Source organism: Manis javanica, chromosome 6 (genome assembly GCF_040802235.1).
Source record: "Manis javanica isolate MJ-LG chromosome 6, MJ_LKY, whole genome shotgun sequence".
In the NCBI taxonomy this organism is placed as follows: domain Eukaryota; kingdom Metazoa; phylum Chordata; class Mammalia; order Pholidota; family Manidae; genus Manis; species Manis javanica.
This window is the reverse complement of record NC_133161.1, coordinates 78,288,051-78,311,762: the sequence shown is the minus strand read 5'-3', so window position 1 is coordinate 78,311,762 and position 23,712 is coordinate 78,288,051. Positions and strand designations below refer to the sequence as shown.

At 39.1% G+C, this 23,712-nt stretch overlaps 1 protein-coding gene across 1 annotated transcript in view; it reads right to left on the bottom strand.

The window, feature by feature from the left end:
* The window catches only part of SEMA3D (semaphorin 3D), a 206,377-nt gene extending 192,027 nt beyond the window's left edge, over positions 1–14,350 (bottom strand). Inside the window, exon 1 of the mRNA XM_037021701.2 lies at positions 14,211–14,350. The gene's annotated coding sequence lies outside the window, so the exon portion shown is untranslated. The remainder of the gene's footprint in view (positions 1–14,210) is intronic.
* Between the last annotated feature and the right edge of the window lie 9,362 nt (positions 14,351–23,712).

Here is a 23,712-nt window from a genome sequence, read left to right as displayed (position 1 = left end):
CCTTTGCAACCAGTAGAATATGCTTAATGTATATTGGTGATAAGAAATTAAACTATTAGTGTTGATTTATTAAATAACAATGCTGTCAGGCACTGGAAGAGATTGTTTATTTACATTTTCTCATTTAATACTCATGTGTTTTGTATGCAAATCTGGCATTTACCCCACTCCAATATATAAGTATACTAAAATTGATAGTCCTTAGTGACTTACAAAATTTCCCCTAATAATAGTGAATCTAAAGTGTACTCCCTTTCCACTACAATATAACAATAAAACAGAAACATTTGTGTGAACGAAATCACAGCCTCAGAATGGAGGAAAGCACATGAGATCATAAGAATTTAAACATCATATATAATACATATATATAAACCCATATATAGATATATATATAGTATACCTATATATGTATACACACACATATGCCTCTTTTCTCTCTGCATATAAAAAGGTAAATGAAACACTTTATACCTTACACCTGTACATTTGCAACTATAGAAAAATAATTAATAATTCTAGGATGGACATTGTAGAGTGATCAATTTTATGATTATTTAGCAAATATTTAGAAATTATTTCAAGTAAATCTTGTATATCCTTTGCCAAAACATTTCACTTCCTGTGAAACAGAAATAGGGTTTTTATAAATTATTAATATAAGAAATATTAATAATATAAGATATGTGTAAATAGTTTTTGTTATTAACATAAGGTATATTGATTAAGAATTGTATGCAGAAGTGACCGTTATGGGAACAGACTAATTGAAACACTACCAAAAATGGCATTAGAGAAGAATTTTCCCATAAAATAACCAGAACATTATTGTTCAGTTTCACTTCCACTTGCTCAGAGGCTGAAGTGACCTTCAAGTTCAATTTCTGGAAAGTATCATTGATTAACATACTTGAAGCTTCTATTAGTTATATTCCAGAGAACTACCAAGCAGATGAAGCAGCATGAGACAAAGATGCTCTTTGTGTTTCACAATGCTTACATATAGATATGGAGAAACTACTCATTTATCTCTGGGCTCTTCCTAAACTTCCTCCTTGAAAGATGTGGGTTTAGTTTCCCTTAGCCAAAGATTCCATATGTACCTCATTGCAGATTCCTACAAAGTCACCTGAAGCCCAAAATTTAAGAAATAAGAATCCAGGGCTCTCTTGGTAGTTCGACAGCTCAAGTCCCTGTGCATGGGACTGAAATGTGAGAAGGTATTGCTGAATCAAATATCCATACCCTCAAGCGGTAGACAGCAAATCAGGTCACTTTTTTCCTTTTCTCCTTATAAAGGAGACTAAAAAATACTCCAAAACTGTAGAATAGTGAAAGCATTTAATGAGAGGTTCCAAGAGGTTCCCTGGCTCCCTGGTTAGGAGAGATACAGAGATAAGGTAAGTGATCAAGTGATGAAAGCAAGCTGTGGGCAAGCTGATCCGAATGACAGCAGGCCTATGCTGGTGGGCTGAAGTATCTATGCATTGGGTAAAATAAACAGGAGGGCAGGTAAGAAAGATATTGAACAAATCTGTACTACTTATTTGGTGATAAAGCACTTCAGCAAGCCAATACGCAATGTTAACAAATCCAGGAGTAGATCACTACAGGAGAATGGTAAAATGCTAAGAAAGAAGCCTAGAAATTTAGATGGGGCACCTAAGGATTTGATGACTTGCTGTTTAGACTCTGTAACTGGCAGCCTCTTCTGTGATGACTAGAACTGAAGGGTTCCTTTGCCCTGAATTTTTCCTCACATGCCGATATCATGGTCAGTTGCAATGTAGCCCCAAATTATATCTTTTTAAACCCACTTCTGTGTAGAAAAAGAGGGTGGTAATAGTCAATACTAAAACAATATTCTCTTATCCAGGAATATAACTGAAGGTCACCAAAGGACTGTTCTTTGAATGAGGTGAGCAGAACCCCACAGGTAAAACAGGAAAGCAATAGAACAATGCGTAGGTGATAGAAGAATTCAACCTATGTGTAATATGCATAATCTGTGTTAAGAAAACAACACTCACACAAATACTGTATAACATGCCATACAGCTTTTGACTTTCCTGTATTGATGCATTTATCCCTCCCAATAACCCTGAAAGGTTAATGCTTTCACAAACCCCCAGTTAAAAGATGGGGAAAAGATGTAGAAAGGTCAAGTAACTTGCTTGAATCACACAGCTAAGGATCTGAACCGGGATCTGAACCCAGGCTATCTGCTTTTGTAGGGCATAGTCACTTAAGCATTGCACCGCATCCCCTCCTAGACTTTCAAATCCCAGTTTAAAGTTACAATAATCAAAGACTTTGAACCTTTCAGTTACTAGAGTGACCTCCTGTGTTTTTTTCCTACACAACAATAATAGTATACACAACAGTATAATTCGATTCACATTCTCAGATCCGATTCCAATGAGTTTATGTATGGGAGAAGATCTTCAATAATACCAAGCAGTTCTTGAACATCAGCAGGGTGTCTGGGAACTCAACTCAATTCCAAGGCTACCCACCCAGAGACTGCCCCAGATTCTCTAGGTTAAGGGCTCCTTCCTTCAAGACTGCCCTTCACCCCTCACTCCAGACACCAGTTACAAGCCCCAGGCAGTTCCCAGGGCTTCTGACCAATGAGCTACTACTGGAGGTTCCTACAACCTCCCCTTTAGGTTCCAATAATTTGCTAGAGCAGCTCACAGAACTAAGGGAAACATTTAGCTTTACCAATTTAATAAAGGATACAAATTAACAATAAAATGAGGAGATACATGGACAAGGTCCCAAATAAAGGAGCTTCGATCCTGTGGAGGTGGGGGCCTGGCTTGGTGGCACATGGAAGTGTTCTGGTTTCCCAAGTGTGGAAGATCTCTCCTACAGAGAATTAGCATCCAAGAGAGTCATGTGCTTCTCTCATGGATTTTTGTAGGGCTTCATTGCATATAGTCAAAATTAACAAAATCATTGGCTATTGGCTGATTCAACCTCCAGCTGGGCTCTTGGGTGTGGTCCAAAAGTCTCTCATTAGCATGACAAGACACCATTTTACCCTTAAGGCTCTTAAGTGTTTTCAGGAACTGTGGGTGAGGCCTGAATATACCTGGGAATTGTATATTTGGTGATCTGAATAACCAAATATATATTTCTTATGACTCACTATATTGCACCTCCTCTGTGAGTAGAGTATTGAGCAACAAAGAATAAGTCACAGGTGCTTTGGTGAAATAACTGGGACCCAAGAGAGAAGTAAGGGTTAGAGATAATACTCTGGACATCATCTCCACATTCTCATAATATCATTCTGTTTATTGGGTTTACTCTCCACACAGATAAAAGCAGAAGTTAGGAAGAAGATGACATAATCAAAGAAAAAGCTGTAGAGAAAAGACTAAGACTATGAATAAGACCTTCTCTTTATTGGATGTAATATCACTTAGAGATTGATTTGACCTATGATGATAATGCATTCTTTTACAATTGTCTACTTCAGGGCGGCAGCTGTTTTCCCATCTTTATTTCATCAGTGACTCTTATGGTGCTCAGCACATAACAGGCACTTAATAAATGCTTCTTGAATTAAAAGATGAAAAGGGAATTAGAGAAAGGAAGGCATCAAGAGTAATATATGTGTGAAATAACCTTTGTGAAGGAATACATGTGTGAAATACGCTTTATGATGAATTTCACATCTAAAGTAGTCACAAGAGGAAAAAACAGGTAATCGATCCTAAATGGATCAATTTCCATTCAGATATTAGAGACTGTGTACTGATTATGTACAAGATTTGGTGATAGGCCATAGGAAGATTGGGGAAAATGTTGAGGTAACAACCATTGGTCTTTATTCTTAAGAAACTTAGTCTTGTGATACTAGAAGAAAGAGAGAGTAATAGCAATTGAGGACTAGAAAAGATCTTAGGTTCAGGTGGATAGAATCTTTTTTAGGTAAGATGTAGTGGACATATGTGAGGATGGTAAGGGGGCCAGGAGAGGTGATGCAAGTAAAGGACAAAATTATTCCAAGTGAAAAGACAGTTGGCACAACCAAAGCCCAGTGAGGGAAGAGTACAGACTGTAGGCCATGTGTGGTGACTTGGGGAATTTATAAGACCTTTGTTTTGCTCATCATAATTTAAAGTACACTGTTCAACACTGCTTTTACACAATAAAAAAAATGGGAAACTCCAAATCTTTGCTTCTATCAGAATTAGAAATATTAGATGATTTTTGGCTATCATGGAGACAATAGTTGTGTGAATGACAAATATTAGTGGAAAGCAGATCTGAATGTAATTGTTATTTTGTAAAATTCTCAAGTAGAAGTACCAAGATATGAAATAATGACTCACTGTACTCTATATTAAAGTTTTAGAATATGAACTGAAAGAACCATTTCCTGGAAATTGAAAAGGTCTATGTGATAGTGACACAACAAAAGGGTTCTAAACAATCAACACCCAGAGACAGGGGGTAGGGTGGAATAAGGGAATGAGGAATCCGTAATATCTTAGCCCAAGCTCTCTGAAGGGTTTATTGAGTGCACATGTGTAAGCACAGAATTCCTCTTCTATGAAAGTTATTCCTGCCAAAAACTTGCCCTTTTAAAAACCTGAACAATGAGCCCTCTCTGCCAAACCTCATCACAGTGCAGTCTAAGACAACAATCCCCACAGCTCTGTGAAATGTGAATCAAGCCAAAGAAAGAAAATGTTATTCTCTCATCTGTATATCCAGTATAAATGCTTTAGAACAGTTACTTTACAGGTGATAAAAGTATTAACTTCAAAAGTTGATAATAATTTATTGATTTGGATTAACTTCCCATTTTAAAATATGAACTCATCTTACACTATTTCATCTAGCGATTACTTGTGCAGACAAAATAGTCTGGCTACTTTGATCTTCTACCAACATGCTTGATGGGCAACTTATAGCACACAAATTCGATTGAGGTAAGGAAATATATGAAGCTGTAAGACTGAAGCTAACATGGCCAAAAGAGTGAATTTTGCATCAGAATATATGTCAAAGGTAAAATTAGTACATATACAATTGCAGTAGTTTTTAAAGAATTTGTCCTCAGATATGGAAAGTCAAACCTCAACAAAGACAAGATTTGAGATGATTACTTCATCTACAAAGACATTTAAAAAAATAATACTTCCGTTATAATTATGTATTCACACACAAGCCATGAATTACTTGAAAATATATTAATAGGAAGTAAAAAGGAGACAACACAATAGTCTATGCAAAAATGTGAATTGCACCTCTCTTATGCAAACAAGGTATGCACTTTAAAAGGTTTTGGTCACAGATAGTAACTGCACCAGCTGGGGTGAGGATTTAATAATGTGGGTAACTGTTAAACCAATGTGTTGTATACTTGAAACCAATATAAGATTGTATACTAACTATCCTTCAATAAAAAAAAGAAAGGTTTTGGTCAGAATATTGTGTTTCTCATTCCATTTTTTGATTGGATTAAAGTACCATAGGAACGGTCTCTCTTCTGAAAAAATTATTTTGTGTAACAAAAATGAAAACCCTGAATCCAAGATTCCAATGAGAGACGACAGCATATTACTCATAAAGATCTGAATCTTTTTCAGACACTTCCATTATTTCAGGAAATTCAGTGGGGCATCACCAAAAAGAGGCCCGTTAGTCACATATTCTGGGATCAGGTCCCACGACTTTTCCCGAATAAGTTCTTGAAATGTGTTTTTTATGCTATGAGTCATACAAACTAAAAACAGAAAAAAACTCTTTAAAAAGCATAGCTACACTTTTCAACATCTGCCACAAAAAAACACAAATTCAGCAAAAACTGCAGTTAAGTCCAAAGCACAGAGGAAGATAATAGTTAAATTATTATAAATATGAGGCAACAATAAAAAATAAAGCATGTATAAAAGCTTAGATAAGAAAGGTAAAATGACAGGACTTCTGGTACAACTGTAAAGGGAGTTTACTAAAACAGTAAAACTCAAACTTTTTAAAAATATGCAACAATCTGGAATACAGTGAACAGAAGGAATAATGTGTGACTTGTATGTATATAAAGTGCCTAAACAAAGTGAGGGAAAGCTTTGAAAACACAGGAACGTGCACATACATAAAGGTGGAAAGGGAAATGGCAGCCCATGTTCCCTGCCCACTCTACATTGCTGGAACACACACAGTCTTGCTTCTTGAAGCTTTTTAGGACATAAAGGCCTCCCAGGTGTGTTTTTAATTTTCAAAATGGTAATGATACAAGTATTACATATATAATATTTGATAGGGAATAATCTTTAGCATACTTAATGTAGTAGATGTCCTTGAGATGCAGAGAGGAAAAAAGAATAAATAGTCATAGAGCTGTTTTGGCAAGAATTTTGGAAGCATAATCATCATCTAGAACTGAAGACATCTGGTACAGATGATGGATCTTGTCAATATCAGTGAAATAGCAAATAGAGGAGTAGAAAAAAAATTGCCTTCTCTTTTAATACTTAAGATTGATTTATAGGACATGACTAATACATAGCTTTCTTTGCATGGAACCTATAATAATGGTGATGTAGAAATTTTTAGTAACCCAAATACATTTTATTTCAAGAAATAAATAATTATAAGAGGAATGGCTAATTCAAAATATGTGTTTATTATGAGACCTGTTACATTTAGCATCAACGGGAAAAAAAGTCAGAATAGTATTACCTTGAGCTAGGGTAATAAAGTAAAATAAGCATTTAATTGAAATGACATTACCCTTGCTGGGCAGAGAATGGTCCACCTTTTATATAATTTCTCACTATGGTTATTCTATTCACTTTCAAATACAATTTTTAAGCATAGGCTTGATTTTTTGTGACAGTTTTAGATTTAGAAAAACATTGTATGAATAGTACAGAGAGTATCCTGTAACGCACACAGTTTCCCCTATTATTTTTACATCTTACATTATTATGGGAACTTGTTATAACTAATGAACCAATATTAATACTTATTATTAACTAAAGTCCATAATTTATTCTGATTTCCTTATTTTTGATCAATTGTTCTTTTTCCTTTCTTGGATCTGATTGGAGATATTATATCACATTTAGTCCATGTCTCTGGATTTCTCTTGTCGGTGACAATTTTTCAGAGTTTTTCTGGATGTTGATGATTTTGACAGGTTTGAGGAGTACTGGTCAGGTATATTGTAGATTGCACCTCTACTGGAATTTGATGTTTTTCTCATAGTTAAACTGGGGTTATGAGTTTTGGGAAAAGAATGGTAGAGGTAAAGTGTCATTTTCATTCCATGATACCGAGGGCATAATCTATCAACAGGCTTTATTACTGTTGATGTGACCTTGATCACCTGTTTGATACAGTGTTCGTCAGGCTCATCCACAGTAAAATAATCTTCCCCCACTTTACATGCCATACACTTTGGAAGAAGGAACCATGCTCAGCTCACGCTTGAGAAGTAGGGGGTTAGGTTCCCTTTCCTTGACGGCAAAATATCTATATAAATTATTTGAAATTCTACTGCATGGGAGATTTGTCTCTTCTCCTCTTTCATTAATGTATTTGATCATACCTTTATATGAGCATGATCTCTTGGATATGATTTCATACTTTGGATTATAATCAGTACTACTTAATTTTTTTGCTCAAATTGTCCCAGCTTTGACTAGGAAGCTCTCTTAATTGGTTCCTGTATCTCTTTGACATACCCCTATCATTGTGTGTATGATGTGGTGTATATACATGTGTGTATGTGCACATTTTGAGCTCTTTTATTTCCAGCACTATGAGATGCTCCAGGCCCAAGCTGTGTATTTTCTGCCCCAGTCCTACAATCAGCATTTCTCCAAAGGATCTCTGTTTCCTTTAATTGGAAAATGGCATTAGAAAACAAGATCCAGGCACTAGGTATAACATAAAAAAATTTTTTTTAAATAAATTTCATGTTTAAGCTAAGAATTAACATACCTTTGTGTGCAGTATATCTGTGTGTAAATTTTTACTAACACTGGTCCATTTTATGCTCCTGTATATTTTCTAGTTTTTCAGCAATGGTCATGAACTATATCTGCAATGAAAATCACTACTATAAAAAGAAAAGTCTACAAAAAACACATACGCCATTTCAACAAGAAAACTCAAATTAGTATCAACTTCTACTGACCCAGTTTTTAGTTTTACAAGTTAACTGAGAATTCTGAGAGTTCCAAATATCTAACTTTGAAATGAAGTATTATAATTCAAAATTGAAACTGTTCTTCCAAATAAAAGTATTCATTTTTATCTTAGAAAACACTTCTTTCTTTCACAGAATAATCATTTCAGATATGGAGAGCAATGGAGAGCGAACATTTATATGAAAGTAACAACAGTAATAAATACCAAAATCCAAGAATGCCTAAATTTCATATGTATGGACTAGTCTCATGAAACATATAAAAAAGGGGGGTGTGCGTAAAAGCTTAGCATGATTTTATACATCCTATCAAAGAAAACCAGATTATTTCGGCCTAACGTGAAATTATGATGTCATCAGGCATGGGTCCAGCAGTCAATATAGTATGGGCAAAAAGGTTTTTCTATGGGACTATTTAAGCAATTTAAGAGCACATTTTTGTTTTTTCTGGACAATGTTTTAAAGTAGTTCATACATGTTGATAATAAATTTATGGTTAATCTCTTCATCAAGGCAACTCCACACAATATCTCTACTAAACAGTTTTATTAGTCTAATTAATCTGTTAATATAATATGCTTGAAATCATATATATTTAATTCAGTTCCAATTATATAGGTTCATTATTATGACCAAATATGACACCATAATTCTTCAAAGCTGTTTTAAGTTATGCAAAAGATTAACTAATGAGAAGACCTAGTAAAATGCATAGTTAATACAGGAAAAAATAAATTGAACATTTATCTGATGGTAGGTTAACATTACCTTTTTAGATCTTCACCATTTTATTTATTTTCCATGAAAACAATAGTACTATATTTCTTTTAAGATGTTCAATAATTTAGACTTTTTTGCCTATTTTATTGACTTAGTTATTAGTAGTAATAGTCTCATTTAATGATGCTTAATTTCATTTAATTAGAAAAACATAGCAAATGTTTCCATTTTTCTGTAATTTGCTACTAAACTTACTAACAGAACATACTAATAACCACTAGTTTTAAAAACGCAAAATGTTGAAGTTATTATGTTAAATGCCCTATGGAAGAAACTAGGGGCATAAAGTAAATCGTTCCTGATTTCTGAAGCAGAAGATACCACATATTTAAAAGGATGTGAGATTCAGATTGAGACAGAAGCGGACTCTTCTGTGAACCCTTGGTCACTTAATTCTTGGTTTCTTTTATACATTTCTACGGGAGGGTAATATTTATAGCTTATTGAACTTTGCAAAAGAATGAGTGAACTGTCTAAATTCACTGGTGAAAGATTAGCAAGCTGGTTAAAGATATCCTGGTTCACTATTATTAGAAATTATGAAACATTATTATTTACATAGAGATAAAATGATCAAACATTAATGAAGACAGACTAAAAGCAATCAAAATCATTTAAAATCTAAGTATGAACAGTATACTTTATTATTTATTCAAGCTTTTTGATGCACTTTGTTTTTAATAATTTATATTTATAAATATCTAATAATTTAAGTATTTCTCATGCTTATTACTTAAATTTCAAAATAATTTCAAAGGTGTTACAGTTGCTTATCAGTGTATTTCTTTTGCATACTGAATTTTGTTTTAGCCATATCCTTCATTTTAGTTTTTATTTAAGTACTTATAACGTTAAGGTGAACTAAGGTGGACATAGATGATGTAGCTTCTCATTTGTTAGTGGGATCCTTCTAAAAAAATACAAGAAATCTAAAAATAATTTTTGTAACATGCAACTTTTACTAAATATTGTCATACACCCTTTTTCCCAATCATTACACCACCTCTGTATGTTAAACATTACACTCAAAATCTCACCACTTTTTTTTCTATGAAAGGGTAAAACAGCTCTAAGAGAAAACTATCCTTCCTAAAATCTCAAAGAAAGTAAAGTATAAAACCAAAGGTCTTTAATCTGATCTTTTATAGACATTCAAAATTATTCTATTAGCTGTTTAGATAATTAATTGGACTTCAATATGTTACAGATCTAAAATATATTTAGCATGGAACTTAAAGAAAGGTACAAAATGTTAGAGAAGACAGATTCTTTCCTTCAAGGTTCTTATGAACTAGCCAGGGATCATAAGCAGCAACAAAGTAAAGAAGAAAACAAATTATTGGAAATTTAGAATATTAGCTTGAAAGGCTTGATGGAAGATATAAGAACGCAAAGGGATTTTTACCAAGATTTTGTCGAGTAATACTTAAAACAAGTTTTGAGGTTGGAAGGAATGTGATTAACAAGTTTTACCTATGGTCAATCAGTATTATTATTGTTATTACTACTATTTCACAAATGGGGATACTTCTTTTTCCTTTCAAGGGATATGTTATTGGGTGTTGACATACTAATTTACTCAGGTAATCTATATAGCTCCAGGTATTTACAGAAAAATTAATGACTTTTCAAAATAGAGCAATGGTTACTCTTGTTTATTAAATATATCATTTATTACTTGACAAGAATGTTTTCAAGGAATATATGTCATCAGAGCATTATATTTCCCAGAGAAATTCAGTCACATTTGTTTTTTCCCCAAATAATGAAGCTATAACAGTCTGAAGACATACTAATATTCATTAAACTGGCACAAATTATAAAGTTTTCCCCTTGAGAATATGATATTCCAAATACTTAATAAAAATTGGGATGACTTAATCCAGTAACTCTGTATAAGCAGTAAACAAATACTGGACTGCAGAGATATCTACAGATTCCAGAACATCCTCAGAGACATTTTCCAATCTGTGATAAACATTTTGATAGTTAACAAATGCCTATGTAATGTAATGTAATGAGAACATAGTGTGAAAAATAAGAACTGGGCACCATGAAACTTTCTCTTTTAACTTAACTCTAACTACAAACCATATATTTCCTAGTTTTGGAAAATAAAAGATGTTAGAGAAATTCAGCTTGTTGACTCAAGTTTAAACCTAGAGTTGATCTGCTAGCCTCTCTTTGGAAATAGTGCACATGCCTTTTCTGCCTTTTCATTCCTGACTTTCCCTGTCAACAAAAATAACTCCCACTCCCACCCTTACAAGCCCCACTCCCCCACATACACACAGAGATTAAAAAATTCAGTTTATTTTTGTGGATTTTCCCATGCAAAAGTATAAAGAAAATTCATTAGCTAAGATGTTACTATAAAGACAATTCTGCCATCAGGGAAAATCAAAAAAGCCACATGATTTTTTTTCTCTACCTTTTACTCTAAGATTCTGTTCCTGTTGATTATAATAGTTTCCTGATAATTCTAAAACATTTTGCATTGCCAGATATTTTTCCTTGACCTCCCCTCTCAGAGAGTCGGCAGGAAGGTAAAGGAGTCAAATCATTACTCACCAAGATTAATGGGCAACAAACTCTTACAAAGGTGAACCAGTGGTGCCAAAATATGAATTAAGTTTTTAGGTATTCAGTCATGAAGGCAAAAAATAAACTAAAGAAAACTTCATTAATGTCTGGAAATTTTCTCAGCATAGCTATGGGGTTACTATTTGACAAAATGTTTCCTCTGTTTCCATATTTCCTTTACAAACATAATTTAAAGTCACTAATAATCCCTATTAAGATACAATAAGACCTATATACACATAGATTATTAATAGCATGTACATACGATTCTCAGCCTACAGATTTGATGTGGCCCTTGCCCACCCTCAACCATAGATCCTATTTAAATTCTTGGGTGTTCTTCCCCTGTAAATTATAATATATACAGATACAGCATCAAACTCATCTTCAAAAGGTCTTCGCTTTAAATGAGGTCATGGAAAGCTGTTTGAAGTCCCTGAAAGGTGACCCACAATCAGGTGGAACAGTTCCAGTCTCAGCTCTTCCCCTTACTAGCTTACGTTTGGACACATCAATTAACAACTTCACATCTCATTATTCTCACAACTCTAAAATGAGAAATGCTGCTTTCTCTACTGCCCTACCCATCAATACTATTTTAAGAATTACAAGTCTTTGTTAAGATTGCAAAAGCCAAAATTGGACACCACTCATTTCTAACTCTCTGCCTGTGTTTTTTTCACCTAAAAAATAAGAGAATAATCACACTTCATGTAGTATTGTTAGGAATATTAATTTTGAATATACAGAACACCTGGGATGTGGTGTTTGCTCAACGTCCATTCCTTTCACCAATTTTCCATTCCAAATGGGCAAATTCCATTTGAAATGTTGGCAGTCCTGATCAGTACCCGTTTCATTGTCTCTCAGCTACCTCTTGACCCTATTCTTATCTCTTTCCACATCACCTTCCGGTATTTCCTGGCCTTTCTCTTCGAAGGGCCAGGGTTTTTTTTTTCCCATCTCCCTGACCTGGATCATCACTTTGTAGCCTGTCCGCCGTGGCTCCTCGGGCCAGCTTTAGCTGCTGGGACGAGCCTCAGCGACTCCAAGGCTGGACAGAGTTAAAGCGCTTGCTGGCTGGGGGAGCTCACTTCCAACCCAGACCTTTTTGCTCATCCTCCTCGCTGTCTGCCCTCAGAGCAGCGGAAGAAGAGAAGGCTTCACTGAAGTGGTGACGTGTGGCTCTCTCCGTTCCCCACACTTTCACGTTCTTCTTTCCACGTGTGGAACCTGTGAGGCACTGACCGCGCCCGCCCTGGCGGTTTCCATGGTTACACAATAGCAGCCCCAGACCTAGACGGGGTCTCGTCCCGTCTCCTCTACCTGCCCCTTACCACTTTGCTCCAGATGTTTAAGGACTCCGCTTCCCCAACACACACACACATATAGGAGGAGAGAACACTTTCCAGCTGCATTTGAGACTTTAAGGTGCGCCTCCCCATTTTGCTTGTGCAAACAACGCCGACAAGCTAAGGAAGGATGGCAGGGGGGTTAGAGGAAAATGAAGAGTCCTCATAGGGATACCTGACTTTTTTTAAAACTTCACTCGGGGGTAAATGGCGAAAAGTTTCGCCTATTTAACTCTGCTCTCCGTCACACGGAATCTGGAAGCTCGGCGGCCCCAGCAGCTGGGCGCGCGGCTCGCGTCCAGCCCGCTGGATTCCTGCCTGCCCGCGAGCGCCTCGTCCCCTCCTCCTGTCAAGCGCCCTCCGCGCGCCGGGACGAAAGCCCTGTAACTCAGCCCACGAGGCTGAACACAAGTCCCGCGGGAAGGAGCATCACGGGAGCCGAGCACTGCCCTTGTGCTGCCAGGCCAGCCCATTAACGCGCCGACGGGCGGCGCGACGGGCGGGGCGGCAGGGAACACCGTGGGGGGTAAGCTGGCCGGGTTAAATTGCCCGCCTGAGTCAAATCCCGGCTTCTCCAGAGCGAGCCGAGCTGAGCCTACCCGGCGAGGCCCTGCTCCAGCCGGAGAGCGCTGTGCAGCGACCGCATTTCCCAGACAGCCGGCTTTGTGGCTGGGGTCTGACTCCAATTTTCCCCTCAGGGTCTAGAAGGATGCGCGCTTCCATACGACTGAGCGTCGCGTTTCCCTCACAGGGAAAAAGGTGTCGCCCATCCCTCCCCAAAAGCGCCACAACAAAAACCACCACCACGGTCTCCCGGGCCCCTGCCCCAGCCCAACGGGAAAGGAGGGAGCGAGGGCGCAGACGCCCTCGGTCAAGTCCTCCCAGACGGTCCCCACTAGCGCGTCTCCGAATGAACCTGCAGCCTGCGGAGGCCACCGGACACGTTCAAACGAGCTCTCCCGGCCTTGGCCGGGAAGAGAGAGTGAAGTTCTTGGGCGCGTCTCACGAGGAAACTTTGACGGTGCTGGCCGCCCGGGACTCCGGCTGAGGAAGCTCGGGCAGCGACAGGGCGAAGCGGGACCGCGCCCCCGCCGCCACGCCGTCCCCGGCGCCCCGCGCACAGGCCGTCCGCTCTCCGGCGCGCACTCCCTTCCCGCTCCCGAGCGCGTTCTCCTTTCCAGGACGGTTCCTTGTCTTCTGGCCCCTGAGCATCCTCACTTCAGAAACACGGCCATCCCCAAATCCAGTCACCCCGCTTAACACCGCGGTCCCCTGAACGCCGTCCCACTGAGTAGCAGGTGACCCGAAACCAGCCTTACCTGCCACGAACTCGTCTCTCCCGCTCTTTGCTTGGAATCTTTTCAGGGAGACAGTACGGGGATACGGGCTGCGGGCGTGCGAGGCGGCCACCCGGGGCACCGGGGCGAGCTCCACTGAGCCGCAGCCCTGGCTGAGCCGCGGAACCGCCGGCGGCCCTAGAGGAGCGCGGAGGCTGCGGCCGCAGAGGCCAGGCCGCGAGGCAGGGGGCGCTGCTGGTCCCCGAGCGCCCTGCCGGGACAGGCGGAGATCCAGGCACCAGCTGGAGCTTTGAGGAGGCGAGTGTGGCGAAGAAAGGCACGCTTCGAGCGGGAGGGCGGCTTTTAAGTTTGCGGTGTGACCGCAGCAGCTGTCCTGGAGAGACTCAGTCTTTCTAAAAAGGGGATGCTCAAAACGCCGGGGATTACCTCTCCCCTTCCGATCTCCTCCCCCAGCCCCCGGCCCCCCTTCCCTCTGCGCACGCCAGGCCTCCGCGGCGTGCAGAAGTCCATCCCTGCGCGCCCGCGGGCTGTCAGCAGCGCGGAGTAAATGTAGCTCCGGCCGTGCCGAGGGAGGTTTTTCCGGAGAGGGCACCGCGCCGGAGTGACTTTAGGACCTCTATTCTATACCATAAAGTCTGTAAGGACCGCCTGAGAAGAAACAGAACATTCTCCCCAAAATTCTAAGCCTCAAAAACAGTACATGTGTTCCAGTATGTAATACCCCAGTCCACTCATACTGGCCTTGAAAAAGCAGGCATGGGAATGAACAAAGATAAGCCCACCATTAAGGGGCTAGCACCGACAAAGGACGATGCAGAGGGCAAAAAAAAAAAAAAAAAAAAATTAAAATTAAAATGCAAGTTGTCTTTCCTCTTTCTTTCATACCAGGCCAACAGATATGTCACCTGTTCCTGTTTTAGGACGTTTCCTTTGTATGCATGGTCATGCAACTTGGAAGTATGTGGGGACCAAGGGTGGATCCGCATTTTCCTGGAGCCTGGAACTTACACAATTTGAGGTAAGATCCTTTTTAAAAACAATAATGTAGAAATAGCTTATTCTATAGATTTTACAAAAACATATGACCATGTGAATTCATTGTCAGGCTGCCCTCAGGGATATAGAAAGGGCCTGTGCAAGTGATGAGTGCTGAAGCTTGGGCCTTATTAGCCTCGTGGTAAATCCTGCGGCTGGAATTCTAGGAGTGTAGTAACACTTGGCACTTCACTAGTCCCAGACATAGAGTTGACTTGGGATAGAGGAACAGGTAAAAAAAAAAAAAAAAAACAGCCACAGGGTCCTGTATTTGTCAGCTTCATTTAAGGGCACAGGTCTTGGAACTCCCTCCAAATGACAGGCTGTTTTGGTTTGGGGGTGGTGAGCAGACAGTGGCAACAATGGAAGAACTGAAAGTGGGGGAGGGTACTCTTCATTCAGCCTCCCCTCAGCTGCAGAAAGCTGAGGGCCACAAATGCTAAATGAGTCACTGTAAGTTACACATTGGTGACAGAGCCAGGCTTAAGAGCGACTCAAGTTTCCTGACTGTCCAAGGTTCTTTCCTGTGTCTCATGCTGCCACATCTCTATAACCTTGGTTTTGACTCTGAACCAACTCCATAATTTTCCTCTTAGGATACAGGACAATTTAAGTCCCTACAGACTATTCCAACCTATAGCACCTTTTTCCTTAATTCTTTATAGTCAATGTTTTGAAAAAAACCTTTCTAAAAAAACCCATACCTTTGGTGTATTTATTGCACTTTTCTATATTTTATTTGTTTAATCCATGCTGTTATTTGTTTATGCTGTTGCCCCTCTATACAAGTTGCATGCATATTGTTAGGACAAAATACCTCTTTTGTCTCCCACAAACATAGCTTAGGGTTGTGCACATGGTGGGTTCATGATAAGTGGTTTTTTATTTTGAAAACTCTATTAATTTTCTAGTAATTTTGTCAGTTTATTGGCCAGAACATTGTGTTTAACTAGAAGTGTAGTGAACTCTGGATTTCCCCTTTTTCCCTCCTGTCTAATTCCTAGCTTAATATACTCAAACCAAACGACATCTCTCTTTTGCTACTATTTCAGCCTTTGTCATAAAGCCCTTACAGAATTAATCATTCCCTCCTGTTTTTCCAAAGCACTTTGATTTCACTGCTATTATAAGCCCTTTTCATTTTATCATAATTAGTTATGCATGTGTCTGCATCCCATACAATGAGTGTTGGCTGTTTTTTGTCTTTGTTTCCCAGCCCCTAAAACAATGCCTATGAATTTGTATTGAACTGATTTAGCTTGAAGTACCCTGACTTCAAATTTAGACTGCATTTACTAGGACATCCTGACCATACTTGTGGAAGACATCTGGAAACTGGGTTCTGTGCTTTCCTTCCTTTTGATTGCACTGAGCACACAGCAGGCAGAATCGACTGCACAGCCCAAAGTTATTATGAGTGGCCTCTGCTGTGTCCATGGCTTTGTAATCCGCAAGGTACTTCTCTGAGTGCCTTGCATATGGTAGGTGTTTAACAAATATTTGGGGGTTAAATGAGTTAATAAAAACAGCTTATATGATGATGCTAATGAGTCACCAAATATATTTCTGAATTTCTGCTAACTATACAGGATCCCACCAATGTGGTTTTACAACCTTTTCTAAGAGTTTGAGATTCATTGTCATCAAAAGCAATTTGATAGTCTTTCCCGTAGGGCTAATACCTGTCTGAATCCTTGCAATAAAACCCAGTGGGAAACGTCTATTTTACATTGTTGTGTTAAAATGTAAGGTGTATTATACAGTTTAGCTTATCTCCAAGGGTGACTAAGATTCAACCAGTGATCCTTAATTATACTGAAAGAGATATGTATGTCATCAGAAATACCTGATGGCAGCTGCTATGCCTGGTTTCAGTTTGGGGTGGCGGGGGAGGAAAAAGAAAACAAAGTACTTTCAAGGTGCTTGGAAAGAGTGTTGAGGAAGTGAACTTGTCTTGAGGGTCCAGGCTCTTTCTCAGTGACACACACACGCATCTATCCCTGTTGGGGCCCACAGATAGAATATGTAGAAATCATTTTTAATATATGGTAGCAAATATCTATTAGATAATGTGAAACACACTATTTCCCAAAGTTACATTTTAATACTGAATGAAGCCAAAGAACAAAGTTCTAATTATAGATTTCAAAAATTGATCTATTTTGGAACCACAGGGGAAGGCAGCAGGGATGGATAAGAGTAGACCAGGTATATTCTAGGCTTCTCCAACTCCACATATAGCTACCTCTGCCCAAAAGACAGGAGAAAGATAATTACTGGGTCCAGAATTTAAATCTAGCAAGAGCTCAGAGGATTTAGCTGTACTTTCAGCAGAAGAAACTAGCCTGTAGTTCTCTTTCAACAAAATCTACAGTCCTGATTCTCTTTTATTCACAAAACAAATGGAAATGTGGTGAATTTAAAAGGGAAAAATATATATATAGGTGAAAGAGATTGCAGATCTCTGTGTACAGAGACAAGAAAAATGGAGATAAAACCCAAGCCCCTTTCCATTTCTATAAAAGTAGTCATACCTTGGCCATATATAAAACCTTTCTGCCTTATAATAAATACTACTTCATAAATATTTTCCCACACATTAATGTATCAAAACTGACAGATAAGAAATGCTTTATATTCATATGAAAAAACTGGGATATATGTTAATGTCTAATTGGAGCAAGTGATGACATGAGTTGAAAGAAGCTCACTCACCTCCTATCTTCCATCAAGTATTTTCCCCTTATAAACTTTAGATATTTTTTTTTCCATCTGTTTCATTTGATCACAGCACCAACCCACTCATTGCTGGATCATTAGTTACATGTTAAGATCATTAGATCCTATTTAGCAGTGGAAAAGAACACACCTGACTTTTGTCTTTATTTCATTCAGTATTAATTACACATACATAGAACTCTCAGAAGTAAATGGATTGCTGCTTCATATAAACAAATGACAGAAAATAATTTATGGTTGGTTAATCGTAATGTAAAACTGTCAGAAGCTTGCTTAATGTTCTTTGAGTTTTACATTCTTATAACATCAGCAATAACTATTAACACTCAGAGTGAGGAGAGGCCTCAGAGACCTTGTAGACCCTCTGCAATGCGTGAGGAAGCCAAGCTGTGGAGATGGAGTGACCACCCAGCTTCGTCTGGCTCCTGCCTTCATGCCCTCTGCAATATGGCACCCTGTTATGGAGAGCCTTTACTTAAAAAAAAAAAAAAAAAAAAAAAAATCTCTTTTTCAAAAACCTTTCCAAGCCAGAATCTTAAGGTTATATTTACTTAGCTGGCTTGGGGTGTGGTGAATAATTAAATTCAGCAGGAATGCACTTCAAAATAAAAATAAAAACACAGCCCAACCCCTTTGGCCCAAGTCCTGAGACCTCAGAAAAGAAAACCTCCTTGGCTATGAACATTCACTAGAGGCTGGAAAGCCTTTCTGTGGCTGATATAGGAGTCCACATAGCTATTGCAGAATGGTGGAGTTTATAGTCAAATAAAGGACTCATTATTTTTACAACAATGTTCTTACATCAATAACCCTAAAGGAAGGATTTTTAAGGAAAAATAAGCAACCTTCCTGTACATCATATAAGAAAAAAATACCATCTCTAAGTTTGCTTTTCTTAATGCTTCCTGTCACCACCACTCCACCCTTAGAGCATACTTTGATATGTATTCTTCTAAGAACATGGGAAGGGGAAAGAATTCCTATGGTACCTAATCTAGGCAAGACTTATTTGTAAAAGGGTAATGAAACCCAGAAAAATATGCCCTCTTGTGGCTTTTTTGTTCTAGTTCACAACTAATCAACAATACTCTATTTTCCTGAAACTCAAACATACCTATATTCCAAGTGGAGTTAAACTATTCCTTTGTGCAGTAATTGAGAGAACAGGTCTATTATGCACAGAGCAGGAAGGCATTCCAAGACTTCTGCTTTGTTCAGGGTCATAAGTAACAGCTTAGCCACAAAGAAATCAGTATCTACCCTTCAAACAGGAGAATATTTTCCAAAATAACCCACAGATTCTTACAGATATTGTAAAATACCTTCCAAATAAATGCAGTAGATAGAATTTCTTTCCTAAATAGTGAGGTTTGTTTTGGACAAACGTAAACCATCAGTTTCCACAAATTCATGATTTCCTTTCCTTCTGTATTTATGCCTCTAATCTTTCTTTAACTGTGGGATGATGCTTACTTTTCTGTTAAAAAAATAAAATACAAAATTAAGCAGTTAAAAGAATACTAAATTTTCATTATGTGCATATTTTTTTCTCCTTTCCCCTAGTTCACTCAGAAATAGGATATAACAAATGTGTTACATCCTATGATTTGTAGATATAATTAATTTCATGATACCACAGAAAATGCCCACCATGTTTTCCTAAAACAGCAAAGTGGAAATAGATTTAGTGGTAAATGACCTCTGCAGATCAAGAGAATGACATTAATGTAACTTATTTGGATACCTTAGTAACTAAGTGAATAGCAAAGGTTTAAAACAGGCCAGCTTGCTATGCTTATTCTGACCCTATTATAATAATTATGATTAACATTATTTTACATACAAAGAAACTTAAAGTGACTTAAATCACACATTTTCCATTTGACTGGATCTGTTTTTATAGTAAGTGGGCCAGTGGCCATTTCGTCATTTGTACCCTTACCTTAGCAAATTTCTGCTGACAGTGATCAAATTGTCTTATTTATCAGAAAAAAAAAATGCAACTCTTCAAAATACCCAGTGTAATACATGGAGTTATTGTTTTCTTCTAAGCTACAAGCTAAAATGGAATCCTGCTCTTTTAAGTTTTTCTAGTTTAATGATCATTCTGACCTTTTAAACACAGATATACTTTCATTAGCCTTATCACTTGCAAAAAGCAGCCATAAAATGGTTCAAGATTTTAAATTTTATTTATTTTTAATTTAGTGATGAATAATGAATCACATACTGTTATACTATTAACAAATTGCATTCTCTTTCTATTTGCCACTACAGGAAAGCTGTCTTTCCTTATGTTAAGCAAAGTTTTACTTCCATATTTTTATTCATGTTTGCTAAGAGTGGCTATGTTGAAAGTCCATGATAATACTTATATTTTAAAAATTATCTCTTTTTATTATATTTAAAACTTACAATATAAGTATGGAGCTAATTTTAAAAGATATAAACATGGCCACTTAAAAGAGTGTATTTTTCACATTTCCCTAATGAGTCATCCATAATAATGAAAAGTCAATATTGTAACAATGATATGGATAGCATGCCAATATTAAAAATGGTGATCTGCCAATATTAGCTATGAAAACATTATACATCTATAATACTAAAACAGTAAGGCACTGGCTACTGAATAGATAACCAAATAAAACAAATTAAAAGTCCAGAAAACAGACTTAGATATATATTATAATTCACACGTGTAACCGAGATTTTGTCTTCTGTCTCTAAACTTGAATGGACAATAAGTTCCTTCTTTTTTTAAAGTTATTTTTGTTATATAGCATTTGAAATACAAAAGTTAGCATGTACACACAAGCACACAATAAAATAGACCTCACATTCAAGAATACACTGCTCAACTTAAGAATCAGAAGGGTTACCAGTACTTTGAAGTCTGTTGTGTCCCTCCCTGATTCTGAGGCAGGCTAGAATAGGGAGTAGAAGGAGTCCGGGTTTAAATTGGAAAGTACAAAGTAACAGGATGCTCTGGGTTCAAAACAAAAGGTACAAAACAACAGGATACTTGGGGACCTGGAACATATCAAAGGTACCAAAATCTCATGGTCTGCCTACCAAGTCAGTTTCCTCTTAAGAAGAAATATTTTCTCTTTCCTTCACCAGGGATGTGCAAGCCAGCCCATTAGGTAAATTACTGCTCCCTTCATCCATAAATATTAACCCCATAGTTAATCAGGTGATATTTCAAATTGGTAAGACAAAGAACAAATAGATTCTTTTGATTTTTAATATATCAGTAATTGTTAGAATATAGTAATTAATTAAATACTGGGCAAATTTAGCACATTTTCTTTTACAACATTCCTCCAAATAGAATGCATTCGTTCACATTTTGAATATAAAAATGAACCAATAGGTTTTAAAAAAAAGAATATAGAACTCTACACACACCTATACAAAAATAATTACAGGTAAATTTCAGATCTAAAAGTAGAAGGTAAAACAATAAGCCTCTTAGAAGTGTGAATAAAATGAGAGTTCCTGTGGCCAGGATTCTCACCTGGTCCTGGTTGACTAGCTCACTGCACACCTGTGGGCAATACATGGCTATTGACTCTATATAAAGAGCTCTGCCCAGTGCTCTGGGCACTACACGATGGCAGGGCTGCAAGGCTGCAGGAAAGCAGAGCAGAGGCTGGAGTGGTGGTAGCACCGAGGACAGAGGCCCAGAGGATGGCTGTGTGGGACGGCTGTGCAGACAGAGGGGCCCAGAGGCAGAGACTGGCTTGCTGAATGCAGACTCGCTCTGAGTGAACTGGATTTTACTGACTGTTCTACCACCTGGAAATGAAGTTGGGTATAACCCTTTCACTCTAAGAACGTTTTGCTGTCATTTTCTTTGGTCACATTGAATCCATAGTGAACTTGCCCTTGGCTGAAACCCATTGGCAAAACAACTGGCAAAAGTCGGCAGGGTTCATTGTTGATCAAGGAAAAAGGCTGCCCTTATGGGAGGGGTGCTTCAGTGGGTTGCCCCTGTGAATGGGGAGACAGTGGATCATCCCCAAATGGGTGTGGTCTGAGGTGGCTTGCCTCCTAGAGGACTGGGCCCCACTCTAGGACTGGAGGCAAGTGGAGGTGACACCTGAGGCAGTAGGGGTGGCCCTTGGTATAGCAAGCAGATCCTTTGAGAAGCAGAGTGCCTGTGAAGCAGCAGGGACTTTGGGTTGGCTGCTTCTCACAGTATTAAAAAGGTATACAGAGGGGACCCAAGAAATGGTGGCATGAGAATACTAGCTGAAAACTTCTGTGGATTCCCTAAGGAAGGAGACGGCATTGATGTGGGAGGAGGCAGCACAAGAGCTCCGGCAGCAAGGTGCCATTGGAGACAAGACAGCAGTGCTGCCAGATGTTCTGAAGGAGGAAGAGGCCATCAAGGAAAAAGACAAACTCCTGAGGGAAGCACAGGTGGAGGTGGCACGAGAACATCAGCTGAGAAGCATTGAGCTGAAGGTAAGAGACCTTCTGAAGACTGAGCTGGCATTGTTGTGAGGCATTGTAGCAGAGAAGGCACTTGGGGAAGTGGAGAGAAAGGTGCCATCAGCCCCAGAAATGGAGGAGCTGGGGATGGATGAAGGGATGGTGCCCAAGGCACTGGCCCCTCCTGTATTGAAAGCATGCCCAGTGGTTGTAAAGAAAATAAAGACCCAGCAGCTGAAAGTCCCCAAGGAGAGGAGCAGCCTCCCACCCCCTTCCCCAGGTCGTGGAGTACTCTATGGTCCGTCCCTATGCTCAGGCTGAGCTGGTGGCTGTGGGACTTAGGGGTGGATGGAATTGCTCTGTCAGACTCAGAGATGGGAAAGCTGTCTTCCCTGACAGTGCAGTCCGCCTTGAGGCAGCAATTACAAAATGTTAGGTGACATGTACAGTAGCTGAAGCAATGAGAACCCACAAAGAAATAAGACCTATTACTCACAGGAGGAATTTAAGGGGCCTCGTGAGGGTTATAAGGACCTAGATGTGGGTTGATTTGATACGAGCAGGAGTAGATGGAAGGAAATTAGATGGGAAGCCAAATAGGATCTTACTGGAGCTATGGCACCAACTGAAACCAGAGCAACAGTTCCAGCCATTAAGACCAAAGAGGCAGAGGTCAGAGACAGAGCCACGTGTCCATCCTGTGTGTCTGCAATACTTTTTGCTGGAGAGGCTGGAGAACAATGTTCGAGCTTCCTTGCACAGGGACCATTGCAGAGGACTAAGGGCACATAGATTGAGAGGAGAGCATCCTGGAGGGGTAGAGTGTGGATAAAATGAGTTCCTGTGGCCAGGATTCTCACCTGGCCGTGGTTGACTAGCTCATTGCACACCTGTGGGCAATACATGGCTGTTGATTCTATATAAAGAGCTCCACCCAGTGCTCTGGGCATGACATGGTGGCAGGGCTGCAAGGCGAGAGCAGAGCAGAGGCTGGAGTGGTGGCAGCACTGAGGACAGAGGCCCAGAAGACGGCTGTGTGGGACAACTGTGCAGAGAGGCCCAGAGGACAGCTGTGCAAGACAACTGTGAAGAGTGGTCCAGAGCACAGCTGTGTGGGACAACTGTGCAGAGAGGCCTGCAGGATGGCTGTGCAGACAGAGGGGCCCAGAGGCAGAGACTGGCTCGCTGCATGCAGACTCGCTCTGAGTGAAATGGATTTTACTGACTGATCTGCCACCTGGAAATAAAGTTGGGTATAACCCTTTCATCCCAAGAACGTTTTGCTGTAAATTTCTTTGGTCACACTGAA